At 37.8% G+C, this 19,485-nt stretch overlaps 1 pseudogene; it reads right to left on the bottom strand.

Moving 5' to 3' along the window:
• Nucleotides 1–7,430: 7,430 nt before the first annotated feature.
• The window catches only part of LOC134729855 (RNA-binding motif protein, Y chromosome, family 1 member B-like), a 314,093-nt pseudogene continuing 302,038 nt past the window's right edge, over nt 7,431–19,485 (bottom strand).

The following is a 19,485-nucleotide window of genomic DNA, read 5'->3' as shown; positions in this document are numbered from 1 at the left end:
AGCGGTTGCCTGGGGTGGACACGTGCACCCCTCAGGGAGACCAGGAGAAGGAGAGACCACACACTCAGACAGCAGCAGAGCCTGTCTAGCACCCAGCACAGGAGGGCCTCCTGCAGCTCAGAAACGCCGAGCAAGTAGTCGCCTCACACAACAACACCCCGCCCCCAACCCCCTGCCCACTTCTTCAGTGCCAGTCCCTGGTCAGAGCAGGTTGTCTGGGCCTGCCTCCACCCACCACCAAGACCACCACAGCTCTGATGGTGCCCTCCACGCCAGACAGAGACAGAGGGCCTGGAAGGGAAGGTGCCCTGCCCCACACTCTCCGTGCTCTTGCAAAGTTGCAGGGTGTTTCCTTGCACGCCCACCCAATCATCTGGCGGCTCCTTGACCAGAGGCAGCTTGTGCGGCACACCCAGATGTTGGCCGGGATCACAAATGATGATGAAGTCCTGCTAAGCTACGTACGTGATGGATTTGCAGGTCAGGCTAAGGAGCCTGAGTCTTCGGGAGGGGTCTGGTGTCTGGGTCAGGTTGAGGTACCCCTGGGACCCGGGGGTGTCTCAATGAGAGAGTTGGGAAGGAGAAACACACGCTTCACCCCAGCTAACAGGTCACCTCACCCCAGCTACATGAAATGCTGCTTTGAGTACGTCCTCTTTCTCCTTCTTGGCCAGGTAAGGGGAGGAAAGCAACTCTTCCGGGTACCGGCGGCAGGATGAAGTTTTCCTTTTATCACAGTCTTTACTTCCACAATGAAGTGATCATTCGGGAGTACTGCCTTGGCGTCCTCGGTAAGGAGCGCCTCCCAGCATGGTAGGGGAGCTGGTGTGTGGGAGGGTAGGTCTGGCATGAACCTTCCTGACTCCTCTCTCTGCAGGATACGGGATGTCTCATTCCACTGCAGTCTAGCGGTTGTGGGATCAGGAAGGTCAAGCCTCCAGCTGCAGGCCGTACAGCTCCTACCTGACCTTCTTCAGCTGGTTGGCTGAGCATGACTGCCCAGGTTCTGGCAGGATTGCTGAGGTGAGCGCCAGGTAGGGCATCATGGGAAAGGATCTTGCTGGTCATTCCTTGGCCTCTGGGGAACTGGCTTTGAGCCATGACCTGAACTAACCTATACCCACTTCTGCAGTCCCCTAGATCATCAGCCAGAGCCTGTAGCTCAATCCCCTGCAGTACTTCTCCAGGGAGGGAGGCCATTAGAGCGTGAACAGAGAGGAGGCCAGGTGAGCAGTCTAGGGCTGGGGACTGAGAGGCGGTTGATTCCTGGAGTTGTGCCCCACATGGAGAATCCAAGCCTCAGGGAGGTGACTGCAGTGAGCAATCCCACGCCATCCATGGGCTGGCGGAGAAATGGCCATCAAAGAACTGTAACACCCACATTTTAGGATTGGGGCACCTTAAGCCGCCTAAGAGGAATAAGTGTCTAAGGTCAGTGGGTGAGAAGCAAGGCTCAAGTGGTGGCTGTCTCATCATCCCTCACCGGCTGAGGCCTGAGGCCGGCTACCACTTGGGGCTCAGTTTGGGCTCAACCAGGGCCCTCTCACCCTCCACGCAGATATCCTCCCAAGGCCCCTCTCTACGTCCTCCCTGATGGGCTGTCCCACGCCCATCATTTTTTGTTACAATGATCCCAGGCTTCCCTGAGATGCTTTCTGCCCTCTGCCATCATCACTCACACTTCCCTGCCCCACCCTGCCCCACCAGACAAGAGAGGCCGCTACACAGGGAATCTGGAGAACCACACTGGGCTCACAGGGGAGGAAATGTGAAGAGATTGCAAAATGGATGAGCCCTTCATTGTGTGTCCAGGGAGGGAAGCTGGCTGGGAATTAAGGCCCACCTGAGTAGTGGTGTGGACACCCAGTGTTACTTATCATGATGCAGACCTGCTTTCTCACATCCCCTCATATTAATATGGAAGTTATTTTCTTGGAGTAGTGAAACAATGTGCACAAAGAAATAGTGTTTGTTCAGATTTGTGTAGAAATACAGCAGACGCGTCCCTTTTCCTTTACAATTCTCATGTGAGACTTGAAGTGTTTATTGAGTTGTAAGATACATTTTGATGGTTCTGCCCACAGCAAATTTTATGATCATGTTTGCACTGCAGAGACATGGAATCCAGAAAAGTTTTGAGTGACTTTCAGCTTCTTTTAGAGTACTTACTTGTAAATTTTGAATTTTTTTCCGTATAGTTCTCTTCAGTTTATTATTTTAATTTTATATGCAAGGTGATTCATTTGTTTTATTTGCCTTTTGTGGAAACTTCGTTTTAATGTACTTTCTGTTTTCTGTTAGATATGCGAGTTGAACTGTGAGTACAAAATTTTTATTTGCATTATTTAGTTGTTTTGGGGTGTCTGTGTGTGTTTTGAGGAGTATTGCTCTGTCACCCAGGCTGGAGTGAAGTGGCAGGATCTTGGCTCAACCTCAACCTCCGCCTCCCAGCTTCAAGCAATTCCCCTGCCTCGGCCTTCTGAGGAGTTGGGATTACTGGTGCATGCCACCATGTGCAGCTAATTTTTGTATTTTTAGTCAAGACTGGGTTTCACCATATTTGCCAGGCTGGTCTCCCACTCCTCACCTCAAGTGATCCACCCACTTTTGCCTGCCAAACTGCTAGGCTTACAGCGTGAGCCACCATGCCCAGCCTCATGTATTTCTTTATGTATTAGAACCCTTCTTCTACTCTCTTCATGTACACATATTTTAGAGTGATTGAAAGAATGTATTTTATTTATTTAGTCAATAGTACAATTTTAAAAGTAATCTTTTTATTCAGTAAATACAGTATTGTGAATAGGTTAAGCCTTGTATAGTATTGTCATTCTCTCTTTCATAAATTTTTCAAGAACTCTGATACTGTTTCCATCCCCCCGCCTCCGAGGAGAACATGCAGATAGGTCCAAAAAATTGTGGAAGTGAGTGGGTAGGAAAATATAATTTGAAGGCCGGACGGGGTGGTTCACGCCTGTAATCCCCACACTTTGGGAGGCCAAGGCTGGTGGATTACCAGACGTCAGAAGTTCAAGACCAGCCTGGTCAACATGGTGAAACCCCATCTCTACTAAATATTCGAAAATTAGCTGGGCATGGTGGCAGGTTCCTGTAATCCTAGCTATTTGGGAGGCTGAGGCAGGAGAATCGGTTGAACCCAAGAGGCGGTGGTTGCAGTGAGCCAAGATCACGCCACTGCACTACGGCCTGGGTCACGAGACCAAAGCTTTGTCTCCACCACCCCACAACCCCCAAAAAGCATTATTTTGGGAAAAACCCATCCAGCACTTGTAAAAATAAGGAATTATTAGGCATGGCCACTGTAGTGGTCTAAAACACACTTTGAAATTCTTCTCAAACCCATTTGAAAATATTCCTGATGGAGCTGAACACAGTACTCTGCCTAAGTCTCCTGCTCTCATGGGGACAAACCCCTTAGGAGCCCCCGACCAGTACATCACGCAGTCTAACACCCTGATAACACTATGCCGAAGGAACATCCAATGGAGAGACTCAAAGAAACAGAACAAGGTGTCTGAGCATCTCAGCAGTCCAGCCCCTGCTATTTGAGTCACGCTAGCCATGGCACCAGGGAGATGAGAAGACACCCGCCAATGTCCCCATCTTTGGCCATCACTAGATTGCATCCTCCTGAGTGCCCCTGAACCACATTCATTTGGCTGAGAGACTGAGGGCGATTGCAGAGACTGACCGTTAGGAAATTATAATTATGGTTTTAAGCCACTAAGTTTTAGATAATTCTGAAAAGCACTTCAGACTCCTAGAAAAACTGAGTTGTCTACTGACTTCATTGCAGAGAGCTGTAAAGGCCAACATCATGAATGCTAATACCCTGGAAAAGTCAAATCATCCAGACTCTTCTAAGCACAACAGATCTTTAATGTCCCTTCGCTATGGCTGGAGAATAATCTAACATGTATCTGATAGAGTTGTTTGAAAGCCTCTGTTCACATCTCTCAGACTGGTATGGGTCAACTCTGGTCTGGTTTAATTCTAGGCAACTGCAGCAGCTCACCTTTCATTTAGGTCGTGGCCTACCCTGATTTTTTTGATCACTGACTGTGTCTTTGTCTGTGTGTGTATGTTTTGTGTGTTACCATATTTTATCTGAGGAGGCTAAATAGTAGTACTATAATTGTTTTGTAAACATAAAACATTCCAGGAAGTCAATATTGCTGATCAATCCAGCTTTAAAACAGATACGCAATTAGACATGACAAGATGCCACGTCTAGTATCGTACCAAAGCTAGCCAAGCTTGGTGGCCCATGGATGTTATCCCAGCTACTTGGAAGGCTGATGCAGGAGAATCCATTGAACCCTGGTGATGGAGTTTGCAGTAAAGTGAGATCACACCACTGTGCTCCAGCCTGGGCAGCAGAGCGAGACGCTGTCTCAGAAATAAAAAGAGAATAAAATAATAAAATAGGAGAGATCACGGGAGAGAGAAATGCATACAGCTGGGTGGGCACTGTGGCTCATGCCTGGATCCCAGCATTTTGAGAGGCTGATGTGGGTGGATCACTAAAGGAAAGGAATTCAAGACCAGCCTGAGCAAATATTGTGAAACCTGGTCTCTACTGAAAATACAAAGAATTTGCCAGGATTGGTGTCATATGATTGCAGTCGCAGCTGCTTAGGAGGGTGTGACTGGACGATTGCTTGAACCCGTGATAAGGAGGGAGCAGTGAGCTGAGATCACGCCACTGCACTCCAGCCTAGGTGACAGGGCAGGATTCTGTCTGAAAAAAAAAATAAATCAGTGAGAGAGAAAGATACAGAGACAAAAAGAAAGAAAGACAGGAAGGAAGAAAGGAAGGGAGGGAAGGAGGAAGGGAATGAAAATTTGTACCTAACAGTTGTAAATACTTTTGGCATACATGTGATATTTTGATACAAGTAATGTGAACTGGTAAGGGAGGGATCAAAGAGGGGATGGGGGTGGGTTAAATTATACTTGCTTAGAAGGAATCATATCTAGTGTTCAGTGGCACAGGATGACTACACCTAATAATGATTTATTGTACATCTCAAAATAATTAAAAGAGCAAAGGTGAAATGTCGCTGATACCAAGAAAAGATACGCCAGACTCAGTGAGGTGGAATGTCGCTCATAATAAGAAAAGATATGCCAGACTCAGTGGCTCACTGCTATAATCACAACACTTTGGGAAGCCAGGAAAGGAGGATCATTTCGGTCTGGGAATTTGAGACCAGCCTGAACAACATATCCAAAGCATTGTCCCTACCACACACACACAAACACAAAAGCTGGGCATGGTGGTTGGTGTGTGTCCGTAATTCCAGCTACTTGGGAGGCTGAAATGGAAGGCTTGCACATTTGAACCCCGTGTTCAAGGCTGCAGTGAGCCATGATGGTGCCACTGCAGTCTAGGCTGGACAACAGTGTGAGACCTTGTCTCTAAAAAAGAAAAAAGAATCGATAACTGCTTGAACTGAAGGATACCCTATGTATTATTGATATATTTGTTGATTGACATAATTATTTTTGTGTTGGAGTCGCACTGTGTCACCCAGGCTAGAGTGCATGGTGCAATATCGGCTCACCGCAGCATCAGGCTCCCAAGTTCAAACCATTGTCCTGCCTGAGCCTCCCAATTAACTGCAACGTACTACAGGCAGGCACCACCATGCCCGGCTAATTTTTGTATTTTTGGTAGAGATGGGGTTTCATGGTGTTGGCCAGCCTGGTCTTCAACTCCTGTCCTAAAGTGCTCTGCAAGCCTCGGCCTCCCCAAGTGTTAGAATTAGAGACCTGAGCCATCACACATGGACAGTAAGATACACAAGACTCGGGGGATTTATCTTTTCACTTCATCCTCACAATGCTACAGGTGAATGAAAACACTTCATAACACGAATAACTCACTTGAAAATCAAAGTTGGTAACTTCTCCCTTTAAAATTATTTGTAAACTTACCCTATAAAAATTGATGATTGTGTCAAAATTTTTCAAGAACATACTTCCTCCTTGCAGATTAGTCTGTCAATTGTAAGAATTATGGACTGCAAAACTTCTGGAACTTGATGTATTTCATTTCTTTAGTTTGTATAATCAGGAAAATTAATTCATTTAGTTATTTCGGTCTAAATATTTTTATCATTCAATGATGTCTTAAAACTTTAAGCAATCCCGTCGGAAACTTTATGCTGTTGTTTATGTTTTATACACTTCACTTTCCTCTAAGTATGAGGTTTAAAGTGTTTCCATTCATATTATCAATTAAATACGATAGGCTGACAGTGGAGGCACATGCCTATGATCTTAGCACTTCGGGAGTCTGAGGAGGGTGGATCAGGATTTTAAGAACAGCCTGGCAAACAAGGTGAAACGCTGTCTGCACTAAAAATACAAAAATTGGCCCAGCTGTGCTGCACACATATCTAATACCAGTTACTCAGGATGCTGAGGCAGGAGAATAGCTTGGACCCAGAAGGCAGCGGTTGCCATAAGCCAAGACAGAGCCACTGCACCCCAGCTTCGGCGACAAAGCTACACTTCATCTCAAAAAAATGTGATACTATCCCAACCACTCTAGATTATTCCTATCTCTAAGAACATATTACTACACCATTATTTACAACATCCATTGGCAAAATATTCAAGAAAAAATTAACGTGGGTACCTCACAAGACAAAACACTTACTTTCCACTATTTAAACTAAAAACATTTAAATTCATTATGGTATGCACCTGAGAAACTTAGCTGGTTCACTTCTGATTTACGTGAAAAAAAAAGTTTTCATTACCGTTATCCTCTTCAGTCACAGAATGCTTCACATAGAATGTTCTGGATGTCTTAAACTTTAGTATCAATACATCTAATTATTTCTTTGACCTGTACTATTCCTCTAAAAAATAAACATTTTCTGGTGAGGCAGACAGTTTTGTAGTCTTTCTGAAGACTTCTCCAACATTTTAACCTTGTTAGTTTTTAAAGAGAAACAGCCTAATTAGAAAACTTGAGCAGCTTGCAAGGGCGACATAACACATCCCTAATTTTGCATCTGTGTTCAAAGAAACAAAGGAAAACGTACAACAAACTACACAATTTACTCTCCTATTGAATTTGCTTTAAGCATGTGCGGCTAACCAAAAGCACCAGGCATCTTGCAGTACATGTAAAATTTTATTGTGAAAATTTTAAGGTAGATATTACATCTAAACACTTTTCAAATAGCATCAACAAGTATGAAATTACTTTGAAAACAATTCCTTTTCCTTTGAATACCTCAAAAAATTCATGGAGGAAGTCAGTATCTACCTCTCTCCACAAAACCAACATGTTTCTGTCAGTAATATGCAGGTAACGATGCAGAAATAACATTTCAATTTTTGATTTGCAAACAAGGTTTGGTATGCAATAACTATTATTTTGAATGCTTGCTTTAATATCTGCTCGAGTCTCCTTTTTCAGATCGACTCTCCCCACCATCTACTATAGATGCCACATAACTTGAGCTACCATATGCTTCACGAGGATCAGGGAGCACCCTACCCAGAGAAGGCGGATTCCTTTGGTCTTTTCTGCAAACATGCTCACGATCACAATAATGAAAATCACCACAGCTCCTTGAGTAACTCTCCCAACTTCTGCCGTATCTATCTCGTGTATTACTATATGCATGGCAGGTGCTTCCACCATAAGACATCCGAGGCCCTCGTGCAGGTGGTGCATCATGAGAGGTCCCTGCAGGGTTGATAAAATAATATGTGGGACTACATTTAAACATTTTTACTGCTATCATTAAAGCATGAATTAGTTAAAGTACTATTTGGAAATATCTGCTTTCCTCCGCCTTTGTTGACAGGATATTAATCAAGTCTTCAATAGTCAGAAGGTTTTATTTAAGAGAAGTGTAAGAGTAGTATTTTGCAGCTTAACAAACTTAATTCTAAAGTAAATGCTCAGTCACATTTTCTTAACGTTAACTGAAGTTCTCACCTTCATATCATTCCCTAGGCTTTATACTGATAATGAGTACCAGATAAGCACTGTTTATTTTATTATTTGTGCACAATGATGAAAATGAATAAATATGTTTCTGGGATGATCAAAAAAAAAAAGAATACTCAATATTTAAACATGTTGCATATGTCCTTTACAATTTTCCTTAGAATTTCATTAAAATAACAATCCGGTCTATTAAATAAAATTCTGTAATTTACAAATCCATCCTGGACCCTTACCATATCCCTGAAATGCATCTCTATAAGAACTTCCACGTAGATGTTCAGAATGATCTCTACCAAGGGCCTCACCGTAGCCATCGTGATAACTAAATTGAAAAAAAAAAGTCTTTTCAATTTCCGAATGAACAATTTAAGAAATCCATTTGATAAATCCAGATAACATGACAGTACCTATATCCTCTAGAGGAATGTTCATCCCAACTAGAATGACCATAATCACGGTATGCATAGTCTCTAGGTGGTGGAGTATAATCCCTGGTTTCTCGGGAACTTGGACTATTTCTGCGTGCACAAGTTTAAGCAAGGAATGTTAAATTGTCAACTTGCAGTATCCAAAATAGAACTACATTACAACTTAAACACAGTTAAATTGCCAACCATCTAAATAAAATACCCACAGATCCCAAATGCCCAAAATGCCCAAATGCCCAAAAAGCACATGAAACAGATACTGATAATCAATGATGCAGGAAATGCATTTCAAATAAAAAAGGAGCTTCCACACTTCACACACACACACTGGAAGGGCAATAAATTTTCAAAAGCAGGAAATAACAAGTGTTTGAGAGGATGTAGATAAAATGGAGCCCTGACACAATGTTATTTGGAATGAACAATATAAGAAATCTATTTGATAAATCCAGAAAAAGTTACAGTATCTATATCCTCTAGAGGAATGTTCATCCTGCATAGAATGACCATAGTCTCAGTATGCCTAGCCTCTAGATGGTGGAGCATAATCCCTAGTTTCTCGGGAACTTGGATGATTTCTCTGTGCATAAGTTTAAGCAACAAATTTTAACTTTTCATCTTCTAGTATCGAATACATGACTAACTTACAACTTTAAATTAAAAGGCCAAACATCTAAATAGATATTTCTCCAAATAAAATAGGCAAATGCCCAAAAAGCACAAGGGACAGATACTGATATTCAGTGATTCAGAAAATGCATTTCTTTTTGTTTTATTATACTTTAAGTTCTAGGGTACATGTGCATGATGAGTTAATGGGTGCAGAAAATGCATTACAAATCCAAAATGAGATATCATATTTCACACACACAGATGAATGGCAATAAATTTTCAAAAGCAAGAAATAACAAGTGTTTGAGAGGATGTAGATAAATTGGAGCCCTGATACAATGTTAGTTGGAATGAACAATTTAAGAAATCTATTTGACAAATCCAGAAAAGGTACAGTACCTATATAGTCTAGAATAACTTTCATGCCGACGAGAATGACCACAATCACGGTAAGCATGGCCTCTAGATGGTGGAGCATAATCCCTAGTTTCTCAGGAACTTCGATGATTTCTGTATGCATAAGTTTAAGCAACAAATTTTAAATTTTCTACTTCTAGTATCTGAAATATGACTAACTTACAACTTAAACAAAATTAAAAGGCCAAACATCTAAACAGATATTTCTCCAAATAAAATGGGCAAATGCCCAAGATGCACATGGGACAGATACTCATATTCAGTGATTCAGAAAATGCATTTATTTTTTTTTTATTATACTTTAAGTTCTAGGGTACATGTGCATGATGAGTTAATGGGTGCAGAAAAAGCATTTCAAATCCAAAATGAGATATCATATTTCACACACACAGATGAATGGCAATAAATTTTCAAAAGCAGGAAATAACAAGTGTTTGAGAGGATGTAGGTAAATTGGAGCCCTGATACAATGTTAGTTGGAACGAACAATTTGAGAAATCTATTTGACAAATCCAGAAAAAGGTACAGTACCTATATCCTCTGGAATCAGTTTCATGCCGACGAGAATGACCACAATCACGGTATGCATGGCCTCTAGATGGTGGAGCATAATCCCTACTTTCTCGGGAACTTCGATGATTTCTGTATGCATAAGTTTAAGCAACAAATTTTAAATTTTTAACTTCTAGTATCCGATATATGACTAACTTACAACTTAAACAAAATTAAAAGGCCAAACATCTAAATAGATATTTCTCCAAATAAAATGGGCAAATGCCCAAGATGCACATGGGACAGATACACATATTCAGTGATTCAGAAAATGCATTTCTTTTTTTTTATTATACTTTAAGTTCTAGGGTACATGTGCATGATGAGTTAATGGGTGCAGAAAATGCATTTCAAATCCAGAATGGGATATCATATTTCACACACACACACTGGAAGGGCAATAAATTTTCCAAAGCAGGAAATAACAAGTGTTTGAGAGGATGTAGATAAATTGGAGCCCTGATAGAACGTTAGTTGGAATGAACAATTTAAGAAATCTATTTGACAACTCCAGAAAAAGTTACAGTACCTATATCCTCTAGAGGAATGTTCATCCCGATTAGAATGACCATTATCACGGTATGCATAGCCTCTAGATGGTGGAGCATAATCCCTCGTTTCTTGGCAACTTGGATGATTTCTGTGTGCATAAGTTTAAGCAACAAATTTAAAATTTTCAACTTCTAGTATCCAATACATGACTAACTTACAACTTAAACAAGGGTTTCTGTTTCTCGAAGCAGCTGGTGGTCTCTGCCTACCACCACTTTGAAAAGATGGTTTCTTGGCTTGTTCTACTTTTATTGCTTTTCCATGCAAAGACTAGAGGTATTAAGGGTACTATCAATAACACTGGCACATTTATCGTAAGCGCATTTTACAAACATTTTTACATCAACTGTAGTTCAATTCGAGGTATTTTCTCTCAAAAGGAACTATTTTTCCCTCCTAAAATGAACACATCTTTCGCAGTGCCACATTTGAGATAGTTACTGAGCACATGCCTTCCATTAAGGGATCAAACACAAATTCTATTTTTCAAATTCCTTGAAAACTCCTCCATTATTTAAAAAAAAAAACTCAAACATAGGAAAAAAGATTGACCCATCACACATTCTATGGAAGAATGTGGCACATCTCTTTTTTACAATATATAATCCACTTCATCTTTGTATTCACATCACTGATTTGAAAGTTGCAGTGTCCCAACAAAACTTGTGTCATTAAAAAAAAAATGAGCTTACTTTTTCAGACAGATTAGTCGCATTACTCATTATGGGTTGTTTCTTGTTGGATTTGCTAACACTTACATAAAATGTCCCCATATGATTTACAATTCTATATTGACTCTAAAAATGTTTCTGTAAATGTGATCCTTGTTTGATCTCATTAAGTTTTCTTGCCTTACTCATTTCTTATATTGCCTTAGACGTGCCCTTAAAAAACGAATCTTAATGTAGTACTTCAGGTAATTTCTCAGAAATGCTTAACTATCCTAATTAATTTCATGATAACGTTTTTCACTGTAATCTTTTCTGCAGGCCACAGCAATTTTTGAAAACAGTTCTTATGTATATGTTTATGTATATGTTTTAACCACACACGGGGTGGTTCCCTCCTGTAATCCCCTTGGGAGGCCAAGGCTCTTGGATTGCCAGATGTCAGAAGTTCAAATCCAGCCTGGTCAACATGGTGAAACCTCATCTCTACTAAATATTCAAAAATTATCTGTGTGTTGGCAGGTTCCTGTAATCCTAGCTATTTGGGAGGCTGAGGCAGGAGAATCTGTTGAACCCGAGAGGTGGAGGTTGCAGTGAGCCAAGATCACGTGACTGCACTATAGCCTGGGTCACAAGAACAAAACTTTGTCTCCACCACCTCAGCCCCCCCAAAAAAGCATCAAATTTACATAAACATAATTATCTTGAAAGCCAGCATAATTTTAATTTAATTGTAGACATCAGTTTCAGACATTGTTTATTTTGGAGAAGTGATTACAGAAATCTGACAAATCAAGGCCTGATGAGAATATTTAAATTAACCACACTCCAGAAGCCCAAAGCTGAAAAGCTAAGGTGTTTCTGATATAATAGCCCAAATTCTGCATTTCCTCTCTATTGGACAGTGTAATATTGCACATATGAAAAACAAAGGTAGTGTTAAATAAAAACTGGTGGAATTAAGAAGAGGAGTCATTGCTTAGTGAATTAAAACAACACACAAATTGAGAAGAAAAGACAGTGATAGAAAATACCTTGTCTGTTGATTTAATTCACAATAATTTTCATTTTTGTCTATTAGCATTAAATAGTACCATTAACATAATATCATTTTGTATATTGTCTTCTAACATGTAAGTGGTTTTTATTTTGTATATTTGGAAACCTGATCAAAGATTCTTTATACATTTTATTTTTTCCCAAATTTGCTACCTAATAGCTACCTAGTGCTAGTTGCCTGAATACCTCTCACTAAGTAGTTTGTCTTTTCCTATTAATTTTAATATGAACTTGGTATGTATTTTATTGGCATCTTTACTAAATCTACAGGTGTTGAAGTTGTTCAGATTTCAGTCATGGATCCTCTTGGGTTTTCTCAAGGCTAAAACACCCTTTCTATGCTGACCATTAAGAAATTCCCAACTTCAGGCCAGATCTTTGTTCTGCCTTCAGACTTGGCATATCCAACTGCATGCCTTACATCTCCACATACCAAAACCAGACCTTCATTTCATCCCAAAAACGTGTTTCCTCGTACAGTATTCCACTATTTCAGAAATTCACAGCACCAAATACCCTGTATTTCAAGCTAGAAATGTAGAGGATGATCCTTGAGGCAGCCTTTTCTCAATGACTCTTCATCATTTACATCCAACTCTTCACAGGTTGTGTGTCCTCTCTGAGAATTACAGTCTTAGTAAATAAAGAGTGGCCACTAAGTAACCTTCAATCATCCAGTTTTGTTTTGTTTTTTTTCAATTCACACCAGTTTCTCTACAGAATAGCTGGAGCTCTGCAATGTCAATGTTGGAGTAAGTACCATTCTCTGCCAGTATTACCATTTTATTTATGATGAGATAAATGATCCTTAAAAATGCCCACACAAATCTATACTAAGTAACACAATTAAATGATGTCTTTGTTTTACAGAAAAGTACAAGGCAAATAGAATCAATTGTTATTATATGATCTTTATAACTATACACACAGGTACTAGATATTTTAGACCCCACTTCATACATCTGAAATTTGGCTCTCAAAATCATTAACTTCTCTTACAGTCTAACTTCAGATTGCAAAACTACCTCTTTCCACAATATTGTGCTATCTCCCTTTAAGGACCAGCCGGGGAATCATTAAGAATAAAAAATATAATTTTCTTCAACATCTCCTAGCTGAGCCAAAATCTAAATTTTCTGTGGAGATGTTGCTATGCACAATTTTGCCAAAACTTTTACAACTTTAACCACAGCCATGCTTCAGTGGCCTACCTGTTCATCCAATACCTGCACGCATGCTTTAACATACAAAAATTTGAAAGTTAATACGAGTATTAATTCTTATCATTATAGACAATGACATCTGAAGACGCTTTCCAATCTTCCTTGTGTATATGATATTCAAAATGTCAGTACAGTCTCCAAAATGTCAATGTAATCTTAGTAGCAGTGGATCATTACAGAAGATAATTTGGCCACAGTGGTCAAATATTTTTGTTAAATACTGCTATTTTATAGCCATACATAGCATTAACTGACCCATGTTGTATAGCTAGAAAAATTATCCTAAATTAAATGTTCAGAAATAGGTTTCACATATTTTGCTAAATTGCAAACTAACAGGTTAATTACTACCATGAAGTGCTAGACAGTTGTAGTACTTACCAAGAATGAAAAAGAAGATAGGGTGATATGAATTGAGAAGGCTGCAGTTAGGAAAAGATAAGATATTTATTCCTGACACCTGGCTCGATATTCCTTGTGTGTGGCTTATTTTTGGGGGTTTTTTTTTATTTTTGTTGTTCTGTTTTTGGTTTTTGTTGTTCTTGTTTTACTTTCTCTTATGTGTCAGATCAGAGTTTCACAAACATCCTCAAATAATTACATGGGTCATAAATAAAATATATACCCAGAAATTTGTAGCTATTTTCCTTCGAAATCCTGGTTCAGTCACCTGGAATGAGACCTGGAGAACCAGTAATTCTCACGAGTATGCTAAGTGATTATTACCAAAATGACAATTGTAAAATATTTAGAAAACCGTACAGGAACTAGGTAATCAACATTTAATAATTGGTTCTTACTGTACGGGTAAAGGATTTTGTTGAAATGACTATTTAAATGCAAGTTTTATTAAAAAGATAGAAGTGAGCACTTCAGTGCTTTCTAATTAGTATCTTTAAAACATGTTTTGCTAAAGTGGCAAAATAATTTTTTCATTTGAAGTTAGCATTTTAGCCTCAAATGACTTCTGAGTTAGCTTTTTGAAAGTCTTCAGATGATAAATTCTAAAAACTATCTTGGTTGTTTATAAAACTCCAGAACATCACTAAAACATATATAAATAAGAACACCAGTATCCAAAATAATCAAAATAACTCATACAAATGTACAAGAAAAAATACACACAATCTAGCCCAGTAGAAGAAAGAAGTACAGGTAAATAATTAGATCCTTTTTAGAAAAGAGGAAAGTCAAATGACCAACGAATAATGGCTAGATGCTTGAGCTTATTAGTAATCCAGGGATATAAATCAAAACCACATTAGGTTCCCACTTTCATTCATTAGTTTGTCAACTATTAAAATAATAAGTACCGAGTGTAGTCAAGAATGTAAGGAATCATAGTTTTTTTCCCATCAATCCACAGGACTATCTAATGATATTTAGTAAAATTAGGGTGACTAAAATCTTTATTGTTCCAATGGAAACTTTTTTAGGATAAAAGAGTACTAACATATACAAAATCATGTATTATTTAACATATTATTTCCTTATAGGCAAATTGTTTTTACTGTATGAATGGATCTATAAAATAGTTATCTTCCAACTATTTTTGAAAATGAAATCCCTTCAAAAATTTAAAACCACAATTATATATCTTGAAGCAAAAGAGAAAAATAACTTCTTTAAATTTATTATTTAAATATTAGAAATAGTAGGCAGAATAACGATTCTGGAACATATTTATATGAATTAATCTGTTTCTTAACAATAATTATACATAGTTCTTTTCTGGAAAACGCATTTCTTTTAATTTTATATTGATTTTTAAATAAAGCTACTTGCAAGTTTTTCCAAAGTTGCTTCTTCTTGTCAGCAATAAAAGTTATCACCAATATGTAGCTTTTTCACTGAACATTAAAAATCATTTATCACACATTGTTCGATGTTTTATTTCTGGCATGATAGAATTTCAACAGCTTTATCTTGTTTGCAGTGATTGATTAAAAATTCAAACCGTTTTTTAATTTAATTTTCTATTTGAAACATCTAAATGGCATTATTCAATTCTTTTGGAATTTCTTCTGTAGCTAATGGAACTAACATACTAACAATTACTGATGCATATTTCTTAAGTGTGGAAAAATTAGAATTAAAATGTACGCAATTGATTTTTAAAAATAGTAATATAATATAAATAAAAAGCCAGGCATCTCAGAATTATATGCTTAATTTTTTCGAATTCACACACTAAACCTGTGAAAATGTCATCTTCAGGCTTAGTTTTCTTAATGTAACTAAGTATTACCTTCTGAAATAGCAGCTGCTTTTTCCCCTTAGCCCACTGTATTCTGGATTTCAGGATATCAATTTTAGCCTGTGGTCCCAACATGGACTACAAGGCTTCATGATTACACCATGTGTTTATTGGCACTTTTCAACACATAATTTGATTGAAAGGGAAACTGAGTAGTTTTTAATTAAATACCTAGTTGCATTTTTAGGCCATTGCTGCTGAAACAGATTTTTTTTAAATAGTCATTAGCAAACAGCCCATAAATAGGTAGTTGTAAGTATATAAGAGATGACAAAACCACTGTGGCCAGATGAATCAACTACTCTCTGTGTGCTAAGCTTCTATTTCCAGCACATAATTTACATATATCTAGCCTATTATTTCCTTCATTTTCCCCAGACCTACCATATGATGACCTGGGAGTGTCATGTAAGTGGACCACGTAGGAAAAAAAAAAAAAAAAAAAAAAAAAAAAAAAACTATGTCAGATACTTCTGCCATCACCAGGCAAGACTGGAAGAAACTACTCATCCCCAGCCACTACTGACCCACTGCATATTTATTATCACTCACTCTGCAGCATGCTGCCCTTGAAAAAGTAGCAGTATCTGTGTATTGTGTGAACTGTGTCAGGAAAATAAAGTTGATTTTCAGATTTATCTCCCTACTAAAGTCATCATTCTGTTAACATTTTATTTTTCTCACATACTGATAGAGGCCTGACAATAGCCGTAATTATTGAACAAAATGAACATTTAACACATGCTTGCTGGTTCTAATCAATGTAACATAATAATACTTCATTAACAATGAAAAATCTAAGAAAAATCTAAGATATATGCTAAGCTGATTAGCATGGATCAACAACAGTAATAAAGTGGTAGTCCAGGGAGCTAATGAGAATGTTTCATCCCCTCAAAGTTAAAAGTGTACACACACTGCAGTCCAGCCATTCTTCTAGTATATTCATTAGAAACTCTCACACATGTGTACCCGGAGGCATAGGGAAGGTTTTTCATTGTAGCATTTCAATAAACACATCATGGAATATGAGAATTCAGTAGACTGATAACTATGCCATCAATAATGGCAACTCTCAACAACAATGTTAACAGAATAAAATATGTGAAATAATACCTTATTCACACAAACATTAAAAAGTTATAAAATACCAGTATTATTTAGAAATAAATATTTTAATAGATTTAAAAAATATGAAGGTAATACCAAGTTCATGATAATGGTACCTCAGGAAATGGAAGACAGGAAATGAACCTGAGGGCCTATATTCCAATTATAAGCAGAGGTAATGTAAATAGAACATGGAATATCTTAAAAATAACAGCTGTTATTTTTAAGTAGGTTAAATTGGTATTGTTATATTATTTTGTATTTGTATTTTTTTTAAATTTTACTCAAAAACAAAATAACTTTATAATGAACAATATACTGTTTACATTGGAATCACCTTGTTAAGTAATTGCTTTAAAATTCCCCTGTCCCCATTGCCACTCCCAAGGAATTAAGAAAATTAAAAATTAGAGCATGTGGTATTTTTCAAAGAAAAACATTTTACAAGTATGAAATAAAATATATTACCAGCACATCACATTTTTTGACTCATTATCCATGTAAAATCATGCAGTAGGAGGAGAAGGACATGGGCAGAATTTCACATATCGGTACAGGAAATAATTGTATGTTTATATAAAATACCTTCTTAAGACATACTAGTGGCAAAGAAACATAAGAAAAGTGCTCAACATCACTGATCATCAAAGAAATCCAAATCAAAATCACAACAAGATACTATCTCATACCCAGTCAGAATGACTGTTATTATTAAAAGGCCAAAATAATAAAAAGAAGAAGAATGTGGGCAAGGTCCCAGGGCAAAAGGAACTCTTATACACTGGTGGTGAGGGTGTTCAGTCACTGTGGAAAGCAGTTTGGGAATTTCTAAAAGAACTAACAATAGAAGTACCATTCCACCCAGCAATCCTATTACTCAGTATATGCTCAAAGGAAAATAAATCATTAAAGCTACCAAAAGACACAAGAATTCTCATATTCATCACCATAGCGAAGACATGGCGTCAACGTAGGAGCCCATCCATGGTGGATGGGATAAAGAAAATGTGGTACATATGAACGCTGGAATAGTCCACAGCCATAAAAAGAACAAAATCATGTCCTTTGCAGCAACATGGATGCAGCTGGAGGTCATTAACCTAAGCAAATTAACGAGGAAACAGAAAATCAAATATTGAATATTTGCACTTACGAATAGGATCTACAACTTGGGTGCACACAGAAATAAAGATAGGAACATTAGACACTGAGGACTTCAAAGTGGGGACAGAGGGAGAGGGGCAGGGGCTGAAAATCCTCCTATTGGGTACAAGGTTCACTATCTAGGTGATGGGATCAATAGAAGACTAAACTTTAGCATCATGCAATATACGTTTGAACCAAGCCTGCACATGTCCTCTGAATCTATAATAAAAATGGAAATAAAAATAAAAAAATTATTAAAGGAAATGATATATTACATTATAGAATTGACATTATTGCAGTGCTACATAATTGAAACATGCTAATAAAATCTATATAAGCTTTATGGAAACAGTGAAAAGTCTCCTGAGTGTCTTTAAAAGTATAAAAATGGGATGGCTACCTTTATGCAAATTAACTAGACTTTAGTTGCACTAATTAAAAGAGCAACAGCTGAGTCAATGAAATGAGAATAGACAAGTTACAATTGATGTCAAAATTCTACCTTATTACATAACCTTTGAAATCATATCCCAAGTTTTCTTCTATTTTGAGAAACATCACTCTACATATATATAGAACAAAGATGGCTTTGGCAGATTAGCACAATTTTAATGGAGCAAATTTCATCTTCAAATCTGATAAGCACTTTCCAACACCGTTGGTAAAAACTGTCCATCAGGCTAGACACACATTTCAAAGAGCCTGTGAGGCTGCAAATCACTTATGCTTCACTCATGTTTTACCATGATAATGCATAGCACTTACACAGTGTTTCTAAGTTTGAAAGAGCCTAGGGACTTTAATTAATCCTTAAACTACTGAGTGAGAGAGTCATCAGAAGCTCCTTGAAGATATCATTTAACTGTATAATTCACTTTTGCTTAAATGTAATTCAGCATATGTGCCGTGTTGTGTTTTCCTAGCTTTCTATTTAAATCTTCAGAGAAATAATATTTATCTGTGACTATATGATGCATAGGCATCTACTATGAATAAAATTATGTAGACTGCACTCTGTCTGCCACTAAAAGCTAACAGACATATGTACATCCAACACATGAAAAACATCTGGTACATTCTGCTGTATTTTCTTTTCTTATTCATTTCATATCTCATTTTCATGTATTCCAGAGTGGACTTCTTAGATTTGAATAGGCTAAAAATTTTAAATGAGGGATATACAATTCTCTTGTTAATTTTTATAATAAATTTAGTTTTTTGGAAAGTGCGTTAAAACTAAATGCTTATAATTATGCTGAATATAAAAGAATATCATATGTGAAAGCTTCACCCAAATGAAAGAATATTTAACTATTCTATTTGGAATTATCTCTAATAGGATTTCCTTCTCTGTAGGTAGCTGCCTACAGAGGTCTACCAAAACAAATCTATTTCTGCAGTACATACCAACACTGGCTTACTCAGGAAAGAACTCTTTCAGTCTGCAAAGCACAACACTTCT

This window comes from Pan paniscus, chromosome Y (genome assembly GCF_029289425.2).
Source record: "Pan paniscus chromosome Y, NHGRI_mPanPan1-v2.0_pri, whole genome shotgun sequence".
Lineage (NCBI taxonomy): Eukaryota > Metazoa > Chordata > Mammalia > Primates > Hominidae > Pan > Pan paniscus.
The sequence above is the reverse complement of the archived record's forward strand: the minus strand, read 5'-3'. Positions and strand labels throughout refer to the sequence as shown.